The sequence below is a fragment of the Rattus norvegicus genome, chromosome 14 (assembly GCF_036323735.1).
Source record: "Rattus norvegicus strain BN/NHsdMcwi chromosome 14, GRCr8, whole genome shotgun sequence".
NCBI classification, from domain to species: Eukaryota; Metazoa; Chordata; class Mammalia; order Rodentia; family Muridae; genus Rattus; species Rattus norvegicus.
This window is the reverse complement of record NC_086032.1, coordinates 33621448-33633146: the sequence shown is the minus strand read 5'-3', so window position 1 is coordinate 33633146 and position 11699 is coordinate 33621448. Positions and strand designations below refer to the sequence as shown.

At 45.3% G+C, this 11699-nt stretch overlaps 1 long non-coding RNA gene across 1 annotated transcript; it reads left to right on the top strand.

The window, feature by feature from the left end:
* Positions 1–529: 529 nt before the first annotated feature.
* LOC120096595 (uncharacterized) lies at positions 530–1707 on the top strand. Its single transcript, XR_005493223.2, has 2 exons — positions 530–891; positions 1571–1707. It is a non-coding gene; the product is annotated as an uncharacterized LOC120096595 (long non-coding RNA).
* Positions 1708–11699: the final 9992 nt, after the last annotated feature.

Here is an 11699-nt window from a genome sequence, read left to right as displayed (position 1 = left end):
GATGCTCAGTGACAAGGAGCACAGTGGCCCAGCCTGCAGCATCCTTGGTTATCCCAGATGCCAGCCATTCATGAACGCCATCCCCATAATGCAGGAGGGGACAGCCCCAAGACTACAGGATCAGCAAAGGAAGCTTATCACGGGTGTCTAAACCTCTGGATCCAAAGCAGAACTCCACAGTCCCTCTGGGCTTTCCTGAGAACTCCATGCTCAGAAGTTGTTAGAAGCAGGAAAAGAGAAAAATTTACCAATCTCAGGATGGCCATCAAGGGTTGCTAAGCCTCTGGGTATAGTTAATTTTGGTTGTGCTGCTTTTATTAGCAGCTTTTTAATAAGTAAAGTTTATTTCAAAGAATTTTAAAACAGTTGCTCAGACCTACAATGCCCCATGCCTCCCAGAAGACCCCAGCCTAGACTCCGAACTCTTCTCTGTCCAACGATCCTCATATCTCCTCCAAAAACCCAAAACCCAGCAACTTCCACAGGCTCTGCCTCCACCATCATCAAGCAGCAGATATTTAGCAAGCACTGCCACTCTATATTTGGATTTCCAAGTGATCTGTTCCCAGCCTGCTGTCGTCATGAGGTGACTGTCCTCAGTCAGAACCCGCTGAGCTCCTCGTGGTGCTGTGCTCCCTAACTCACCGCTGCTCAGCTGCTGTTTCCAAAAACAGACTGTTTTTGATGGAAAACACAGCTACATTCAGAATCATGGCTTTCCTCCCCGCTGAACTGTCTTCTCCTTAACCAACCCCGGCCAGAAGGCTCTTTCCTAATGGAAATGCTGGAACCACTTACAGCAGTGAAGATGCTAAGCTGCTGGGAGAGTGCATCTCGGAAGACAGCTGAGGGAGCGAACGGACGCAGACAGGATGGGAGACGATGGCACTGGTGTGATGTGTGTGCATGTGCATGTGCATGTGTATGATATATGCATGGCATGTGTGTGATGTGTATGTGAGTGTGTGATGTGTGTGCATGTGTATGTGTATGTGTATGATATATGCGTGGCATGTGTGTGATGTGTGTGTGAGTGTGTGTTGTGTGATGTGTGTTGTATGTGTGAGTGTGTCTGTGTGGTAGTGTGTCTGTGTAAAAGATGTATGTGTGTGATGTATGTATTGTATGTGTGGTGTGTATGTGTCATGTTTGTGTATTGTGTATGACTGTGTGGTAGTGTGTGTCTGTGTGTGTGGGTGTATGTGTGTATGAGTGTGTGTTGTGTGATGTGTGTGTGATTATGTATGTATATGTGTATGTGTATATATATGATATGTGTGTGGTGTGTGTGATGTGTGTGTATGAGTGTGGAATGTATGTGGGGGAATGTATGTGTATGATGTGTATTGTGGTATGTGATATGTGTGTATATCTCTGTGTGTGATACATATGTGTGGTTTTGTGTAATGTGTATGTGTGTGATGTATGTGTATGGGTGTGTGTGTGTGTGTGTGTGTGTGTGTGTTGCATGGTGGATCGTGCTTGCTTCTACAAATAAAAGTGAGAATTATGAGTCTGGCCATTTAAATCATTATCGATTTTTATTTTAATTTCATTTTCACTTTCACAGATTTGAGAGAGCACTAAGATCGAACGTCACTGAGACATAACTATGAGTCCATGATCCTTTGGGGGCAGCAAAGAGTTAATAAGAATCGATCGCCTTTGGAATTTTGTAAAAAATTAAAAATTTTAAGTGAGCGCAAATCATCTCATCACTTGAATGTCCCAATCCTCCTTTATTTCATTTTATTTTATTCTGGGATGGAAGCTTGCTATGAAGTCCAGACTGGCTTCACATTCATGGTCCTCCTGCCTCAGATTCCTGACTGCTGCTGGGATGACTAGCACACACCATCACCCAAGTCCTTTGCCTGTGGGTCTGCTCGTTGCTTACACACAGAGTGGACTCTGACTTCAGATGTGGGAGGCAGACCTGTTTAGGTCTAGGAGGGCCTATCACCAGGGAGAGGGCAGACCTCAGACGCCATGCTCCTAGTGGTTCGTAGTCAACACATCTGGACAGAGTGCAGTGTGGCTTGTACTCACCGGGGCTTGATTCCCAGCACCGCACAGAAGAGGAAAGAAAGCCAGGGCTATAGTTGGCCTTGATCACTTCTCTACCTAATTATCATTTGGATAAGCCTGTGAACTTAGCCTTTCTCCTCCTTAAGGGACCCCCAAACCCTCTCTTTGGGATGGAGGATGCAGGGAAGCGTGTGGCCCCACGTCAGAGCTTTCCTCCTCAGTGTCTGGATGAGCACGCAGTCAGTCGGCTTGCTTTTCTGCTCTGCCTAGCTGTCTGGGTAAATGCATGCACCGTTTCCCAGTGTTCGCATCTTTGTAGGATTCTAGCCCGTGTCTCCTATGGAAAGGCTCGATTCTTTCTTTTATTTTTCCTAAAAGCGATAGTGAGCATTTGCCCTGACAAGAAGCAGACACTTAGAGAAGAATCACATTATTCTTCTGCACAGGGCCAAGCGCTATTGCTGGCTTCTCAGTTCCAGCACCGTCCACATTCGGGGCTAACTCTGTGATGAGCAGTATCCCAGGCCTCTCCCTGCTAGATATCGGTTTAAACCCTTCACCCAGGGTCTGTCCCGTCTCAGCCTCCCACCCTGCTGTAGGAACACTAAGGTTACAGCTGTGCTCTGTCATCTGCTGTACATAGGTTTGAGGAATACAAACTCCGGTTGTGCAGCAGTCACATTACCCACCAGGTCATCTCCTTGCCCTGTCCTGTACATCTTAAATCTACCCTTTCAGATAATATCCCCGTGTACCCTGAGTTGGAATTATATTGTTTACTGCACAGTAGATTGTGGCTTTCCAGGGATTCTCTCATGTCTAAAGGCACTTGGAGCTCAACCTGGAGACAAGGGTGAAGACAGAGGGCACTGTCTTGCTATGCTAAACCATGGGCAGCAATTTAAATAATTTAAGAATAAAGTAAGACCACATATCCAGCCATAAGAAACTGTTTCCAAATAAAGAAACCATCTAAAGAATATAGTAACACATGGACATTTGTAGACTTTGGGGTCTTTTTATAGAAGCTGATATATTGAAAATGAATAATGAATTTTTAAAAAATGGTATATACTCTGGGCATCACGGCGCAGGCCTATAATCCCTTGGGAGGTCGAAGCAGGAGGATTGCCTCATGTTTGAGGCCAGCCTGGGCTATAGGGTATAACATACTAAGTAGCTTTAGTTAGCCAGCTTTCTGCTCCCGTAATGAAATACCAGAGATAAGCCACTCACAAGGAGGGACATTTATTTGGGCTGACAGTTTTAGAGGTTTCCTTGTATGGTCTGTTGATCCTGTTGGCTTTGGATCTGTGGCCAGGCAAGAGCGTGGCAGAACAAGGCCACCTTCCTCCCAGTAGCCAGGAAGTAAGTAGACACTCATCCACATAAAAATGACGATGGCGAATCAGACAAAGCCGGGATAAGCCACTTACCTGCCTCACTGAGTTGCCTTGTGGATAAAGGGAGGGAATGCTTGCAATGAGCTGTCGGAGGCAAAAATGGCGCTCACACTCAGCTTTGCACATGGGCTCTGGGGATGAAGCTAACCCTGGTCCTCAGGTTTACACAGTGAGTGCACTTACCCACTGAGCTGTCTCCCCAGCCCTGCTATTTGAGCTCTCTAGGTTCCGTGAGACTTTTCATCAAACAAACAACTTAACATGAAAAGTGTTATTTATTATACGCGCACATTGGTCAATTTGAAAGTCACATCCTAGGTACATTTCTAAGATGGATTTATTTAATCATGATAACAAACATACAAAACCCCACCATCATCACCATTATTTAACAATAACAATAACAAATAAAGACCTAAGGCATAGAAAGTGAAATAATTAAAACCATACCGGGAAAAGCAGACCTAGGATTTGAACTCAGGTCTGCCTGATGCCAGAGACCATGCTCTTTTTATCATGACTAGGTGTTTTGGGATTTGGTGGGAAGGTTGTTTTGTTTTATGGTTTTTACTCTGTGTGTAAGTGCCAGTACACCCATGCCACAGTGCTCACGTAGAGATTATCAGAAAACTATTAGGGGACAATTCTCCCCTTCCTCCATCTAGAGGCTAGCACAAACACCATTTTATACCCACTGAGACATCTCGTCGGCCCCAGAGACCATGCTTCAATTGCTGTGTTGTAGGTGGGTACTTATGCACAGTACACAGGAGTGCATGAGCAAAGAGCCCGGAGAGAGTGGGGAAAGACGCTCGGCAGCCCCCACCTGGTTTCCCAAACTTACACAGTCCGAATCCTGTCTCTCCCTTACTGAGTTTTCTTCCAAACGACTCCCTCCATCAATCTGCGTCCAGAGAAAACAGCGGTCTCGCCTTGTGCTTTTGGCGCCACCAGAGAGATGAAAGTGTAAAGAGAGATGGAGGTAGAAGACCCCGTGTCCACTTTATTGAGACAAAAAGTAAGTTTCCAGTGAAGGTGGGAAGACATATGGGATAGCAAGTGGCTTTCCGTGTAAGAACCAGGGCCAAACCGCTGGAGGGAATGAGCAAGCTAGAAGCCTGGAATCGGGGTTGGGGATTTAGCTCAGTGGTAGAGCGCTTGCCTAGCAAGCACAAGGCCCTGGGTTCGGTCCCCAGCTCCGAAAAAAGAAAAAAGAAAAAAAAAAAAAAAAAAAGAAGCCTGGAATCTTGGAGGTCATTCTGCGCATGCGTATACCCTTGGGCGGTACCTGACAACCGTCTGGATCTCAATGTCCTTGTAGCTCAATGGACCAGCATAAAAACTTCTTGTATTTACTCTGTAAATGTCTGCTATCTTGTCTTAAATTGTGGTAAACAAACAAACAAACAAACAAAAAAACAAACAGTACTCTCGAAACTTCTCGGAAGAAGTTCAAGCTGTCTTTCCAATGATTTCACCTGTGAGAGTGTCAGAACAAGAGGGATATGATCTCTACCGGGGCAAAGACACAGGGAGACAGACTCAGAGGGGTTCCAGGCACGTGACCTGTCCCTCCGTTCTAAAAAGGAGTCTGCTGGTGGCTTTTAAATCAGGGACACGCCTTCTCCTTCATTCAGCGTCTCCACTTCTGGAGAACACCCTCCTTCAAGACTATGGTAGCACTCGAACCTGTAGATGCCATCAGCAGGGCAAAAATGATGTATACAACCCACTTCCACGGAGCCAAAGTCGTGTCCACAATGTGTTCGATAGAAGAGAAAAACAAAAATGCAGAAAAATAGACACAGAGAACATTAGGTAAAATGAAAATCTGAAACATTGTGGAATCTAAGCTATAAATATAGGCTCAATGCCAGGAAGATGGTTCAGGGGGTAAAGGTGCCTACTACCATGGTTGGGACCCATGTGGTGGAAGGGAAGAACCGACTTCCACAGCTGTCCTCTGACCTCCACATGTGCACATGTGCATGCACACACACTTACACACACATACACATACGTATACGTAGTTGTCAGATGTTTAAACACTATCTAGATAATACAACCCCTCCATTTCTTTGTGTATAAAACAAACCTAGCAATAAAGCCTGCATCTGAGAGGTACGGAGAGAATTAAATGAACTGATAATGGTTTAAACGGCTTAGGACAAAGCCTCGCACTCAAGAATGCTGATTGAGCATCTTTACAATCCACTGATGGACTGGAGCGATGTCTCAGCTGTTAAGAGCACTCGATGCTCTTACGGAGGACACAAGTTGTCCAGTTCCCACCACCCACATAGTGCCTCAGCAGCCTCTAACTCCAGTTTCAGGCTATCTTACGCCCTCTTCTGGTATCCACAGGAACTGCAGGCACGTGTTGCCCTTACACAAAGGCCAACACTCGTAAAATAAAAATACAGCTTTCTTTAAAAATACTCTTTTTTTCCGAATTTTATTTATCTATCTATCTATCTATCTATCTATCTATCTATCTATCTATCTATCTATCTATCTATCTATCTATCTATATGAGTACATTGTAGCTGTCTTCAAACACACCAGAAAAGGGCATCAGATCCCATTACAGATAGTTGTGAGCCACACATGGTTGCTGGGAGTTGAACTCAGGACCTCTGAAAGAGCAGTCAGTGCTCTTAACCACGTGCCATCTCTCCAGCCCACAAACACATCTTTTAAAATTAAACAAAATAAAAATTCCATTGATAACATTACTACAAAAATGCACTTATCTACGTAAATGTAAAGCACTGTTCTGATTAAATCGTATTGTCAACCATCTGTGGGTTTGTTTGGGGTTTTGAGGGGCTAATGGTAACTTTTGCCATAGACTAATGTTACTATGGAGTGCATAATTTTACCTCAAATCTCCTCAGTTGAGGGCAGGATGTGCTTTTCATAAAGTCAAGGGGTTGCTGTGTTGATCGACCTTTAATGCCACAACAAAATAATTGGCAAAAAAAAAAAAAAACCCAAAAAACAAAAACAAAAAAAACCCCTTCTTTTCCTTTTGAGACAGGGTCTCACTGTGTATCCCTGACTGGCCTGGAACTCACAGAGATCCCGGTGCCTCTGCCTCCCAAGGACTGGGATGGAAGGGCTATAATACCACATCTGTCAAGAGAAACCATCTTATAGGTTTAGTCTAGTCCATGCTTTCAAAGTCCATCTCTTTGGGTCTAAAGTGAGGCAGAATTTCCTAATAACAGCAGGAGTGTGTGGCAGAGAAGCCAGGAAGTAGAGAAAAACAGGAAGGGCCTGGGGCAAGACAGACCTTGAAAAGCATGCCTCCTCAGTGACCCACTTCTTCCAACTATGCCCCAGCACTGCAGACAGCTACCAACACACTAGAGAGCTAATCCTCTGACATTAGTGCCCTTGTGATCTGATAACCTCTCAGTAATGCCACCAACTGGTGGCCATGTCTTCACCTCATGAGCCTTCGGAGCCATTTTATGTCCAAACCACAACAAGTCTATTTTCCTTTTTTTTTTTTTCTCTAAAAAAGTTTATTTTATGTCAATGGCTGTCTTGCCTACATGTATGCCTGAACACTACATATGTGCCTGCTTCCCATAGAGGCCAGAAGAGGGCGTCAGATCCCCTGGAACTGGAGTTACAAACAGATGTGGGTGCTGAGAACCAAACCTCAGTCCTCTGAGAGAGCAGCCAGGGTTCTTAGCCACTGAGCCAGCTCTCCTTACTTGTACCAATTAAAGTGCCTTTGGTATTGTATTCTTTGGTGTAATTTACCTTAGGGCAATTCCCCTTGGCTGTAGTCATCATATATTCAGAATCTAATGTAAAGACACAGCCAAGGATTTTCTGAACACTCTTACAAAAATTATTTTAAAACACATGTATACAGGTAATGGTAATAAATTACCTCTTTATTAAAGATTTATTTTTATTATTTTTAATTATGTGTATGAAAGGTCTGAGTGTGGATGTGTGCATGTAAGTGCAGGTGCTCAAGAAAGCCAGAGAAGCCAGAGGACCCAGAGAAGCCAGCTTTCCCCTGGAGTTACAAGTGGTTGTGAGCTTGTCACCATGGGTACTGAGTACCAAACTCGGGCTCCTAAAAGAACAGTATGTGCTCTTAACCACTGAGCCATCCTCTCCAAACCCATAGTAAAAAATTACTCTCAGGTTGGAGAGATGGCTTAGTGGTTAAGAGCACTTGTTCTTGCAGAGCTCCCAGGATCAATTCCTAGCACTCGCATGGTGGCTCAAAAACCATTCATAACTATAGATCCTGGGGAACTCATGTCCTTTTCTGACCTCTTCAGACACCAAGTACACATGTGGTCCATGCATATACATGCAGGCAAAACTCTCACACATAAAATAAAAAAGAATACTTTTTTACAGTACTTTCATTGAAAAGAATGATCTTGCCTGTATCTTTGGACCACAAAGATAAAGAATGGACACTATCTGGGCATGCCTGCCCACACAGCCCGTTTGGAGTCTCTTAGATGTGCTTGGGAACCTTCTGTTCACAGATCTCAATATATTTGAGAATCCTTCAATTTTATCTTTAGACAAAGTGAGTCACATTCTGCTGACGCAGCTCTGACTCATTGGAGACCCGTTCTGGACAAGACATTTAGAGAAGGGCCTTTTGGATTCAAAGTCTAGACCTGGATCCTTTCCCAAGGGTCTGATGCTAGGCGTGTCAGAGGAAGGGCTCACACAGCTGGCCCTCTGAAAGGAATTTTTAAGTCCCGGCGCTCAGAGGAAACCGAAGAGTTAAGATTGTTTGCTCATGGCAGAATTGGCTCTAGAACCAGAAAGGTTAAATTATAAATCTTCGACAAAACACAAGTTTCTTCTCTACATCATTTTCCTCTGGAACTAGATGAGAAACAGCTGGACGCTGGAAGAGAAAACCACTGGAAAGACTCGATGGGGGCCAACAGTGCTTGTCCCGGCCCTTCCTGGATCCAGACTCAGCTCAACTGTCCGATTCCCCAGAATCCCTTCCAGAACATTCAACCTCTTGCTTCCTCCCAAGCTCACCACCCGTTTCCTCACGGCACTCTAGCTACCGGGAAGTAGCTTACCTGTTTGTCATCATTAATCTTGCCACTCTGTGTCATGAGAGAAGCAACCTCTCCTGGCTGTGTGTCAGGGTCATGGTCACATCCCACTCGAAGAACAGGGCAGGCACACGCAGGTGCTCAGCTGCTGAGGGATGGCAGACTCTCATGTGACTGATGTACCACTGCGCTCCTATTTCTTGTGCAGCCAGAGATGAGACGCACAAGAATATTTATCTGAATATAGAGAGCCTCGGCTCCAGTCTGACTTCAAAGTCCACTTGAGATACCTAGAAAATCTACCCGGCGCAGATTTCCGTAAGCTCGGGAAGACAACTTGTTTTTCTCACCTCGGTATCCTTAGCCTCCAGAACTCTGCTTGGCATATAAAGGACATTCAATAAATGGGTAGATCGTTACCAGTTGCGTGCCCAGGGTCATGCTACCCACCATTACTAGCTATCTAGCTCATCTAATCGCCACTACAACAGGATGGAGCTAAGCTGTAAGTCACATTTTATAGATGAGAAAACAGAGCTTTGGAATTCTCTTCAGTTAAACAATGTAACACAAAGTCAGCAGTTTTCTTTTTTAGGGCGTCTAGTGGGATCAAAGCTGCACCATACTATAATCCTCTGAACCAAAATATGACCTGATTACCACGTTATCCAGGCCAGGGCCTGGCATAGAGTGGGTGTTGCTGAGCGTTACTAAGTAATTGTCTGAAGAGAAGAACTAAGGGAAACAGGAGGGGAGGGAAAGGAAGGATAGGTAGAGGGATCTCTGGAGACTCTCGGGGAAAGGCCAGCAGTCCTGGGCTTTCTGAGACATGTCAGAAGCAGCATACAAGTGTAGACTCTGTCCCTGACTTTGTGATAGAAGCTGCTGGCAGCCTAGGAAGCCCCACGTGCTTCCCTACCCCACCTGCAGTGTCTCCAGACCTATCCGCATCTCTGACTGGCATCTGAGTCCTCTCATGGAGGACCAGTCCTGCCTGGGTTGACCCTGTGACCTTCTGGGAGGGAAGGAACAAAGAAACACTGTCTGGGAAGTGAATTCCTATCTCCCACCCCGGTTCCTCCATCACATTAAGGGATACACTTTAAGGCCAGGTTCCTGGGGTGAATGCAGCTGGGTAGAGGAGCCTTGAATGGACAAGGTCCTGGATTGTGGTCTTCAATAAAAGAGAGCGGGGCTGGCAAATTGGCTCTGTGGGTATTTGGCCTGATAATCTGAGTTTGATTCTAGAACTCACATAGTAGGAGAGAAACAAGTTACTCTCTGACCTTTACGTGCGTGCGCGCACACACACACACACACACACACACACACACACACACACACACACGACGATAACAAATAAACAGATGTAATTTTCAAATTTTTAAGAAAGAGAAAAGAACTCCAAAAGCCCAGTGCCAGCTTCATTTGAAACAAAGATGAGCTGAGTTGGTTCTGAGGCTTAATAAACTTCTTTGATGACTATGAGGCTGCAGGCTCACTTCCTTGGGCAAAGGCATCTCATTTGAAATGTGGAACTCCATTGCTATTATCTGCCTGTGTTCTGTGCAGATAGGAGTTCTAATGACCGTGTCTGCTTTATTTCAATGTAGAGCCAGTCCCACCACAGGACATGGGCCCTGGTCACAGTTTTTAATTTATGCATTCAACACATGCTAATTGGACACAGGTCTGCTCCAAGAAGTTCTGAAATCCAGCTTTTTCTGGAAGTTGGCACAACAAGCTCTTCAGACAAGACTCCTGGCTTGATCAAATGTGAGACTATCTGAAGTCCTGCTCTCTCTCTCCCTTTCTCTCTGAAAATATTCATTTACTCCTCATACTCTACAGAGAAGGGCAAGGGTTCTTGGATATGGTATACTCAAGACTCAAGTGAGCATTCTAACAATCTAAATACCACCCATGACCTTTTAAATTCTGAAACATTCTCCATCCCCCCAAACACTTGGCCCCACATGCTTCGGCTGAGACGTGAGCTATGTGGCTGTTTGTGGTGAGCATTGTTACAGCTGCTGAGTTGAATAAGCTCACCAGGGATTTTGCTCTCATACAGTTTGCTCTCCGGTGAATGGGAAACACAATGTCCAAGTGAGAAAAGGGTTAAGCAACCAAGTCGGGAGAGTGGGATGGAGAGATGTTGGGGAGTAGAGACGCTTTGCTACAGAACCTAAATGAAGAGAAGGAAGTCGTCCAAAGATCTCATTTCAGGCCATCCTCTTGGATTCGCAAACAGAACATAAGCTGCCCACACTCATTCCTGCCCCAGGATCTTGGCTTATGCTAGCCCTTCTGCAGGAAGAGAGGCATTTAACCTTTTGAACCAGTTTTGCTATCCATCTCGTTTTTTAAAAGATTTGTTATATATAAGTGTTGTTATACACACATACACACACACACACACACACACACACACACACACACGCATACACTGTCACTGTCTTCAGACACACCAGAAGAGGGCATCAGATCTCATTTACAGATGGTTGTGAGCCACCATGTGGTTGCTGGGAATTGAACTCAGGACCTCTAGAAGAGCAGTCAGTGCTCTTAACCTCTGAGCCATTGCTCCAGCCCCCAACTATGCATATCTTTAACATGCCAAGTAAGTATGGAGACTTCATGATGCAGATGTACTTTGGAAGTTTATAAGGGAAATGCCCGTCTGTGGAAAGAACTAATGACTGGAAAGAAACCTTCCATGAACTTCAGTGAGTCCCAACTGCAGCCATCACAGCACAGTTTAATGCCCTGGAAATGAAGTCAGACCAAGACTATGTCTCTCTGATCCAGGGGCGGGGGTTATCCCAAAGCTCAGCTCTGGCCAGCACGTCTTGAAATTACCCTTTCTAGGGCCCACACCCTTATTATTTGGGGTATGGGTGTCTACAGATCGGCAGACGTGTGTCATCACAAGCATCCGGGGCATCCAATTGTCTCTCCAGTAACTGTGGCATCACGGAAGACTGTTCCTGCCTGGCAGCCTGAACCTGCCACCGTAGGCCATTTTGCTCCAGCTAGAGGCACAGCTGGGAATGCCAGTCCTGACTGTTTTGTCCTGATTGCTGCTATTAGTGTTGGCTTCCCTGGGTCTTCTTGTTAGAGGGACAGTGGAGACTGCAAAGGGGGTGGTACTTATGTCTGGAATGAATGCGCCTTTATGGTGGGAATGCCGAGTGAGTCTGGA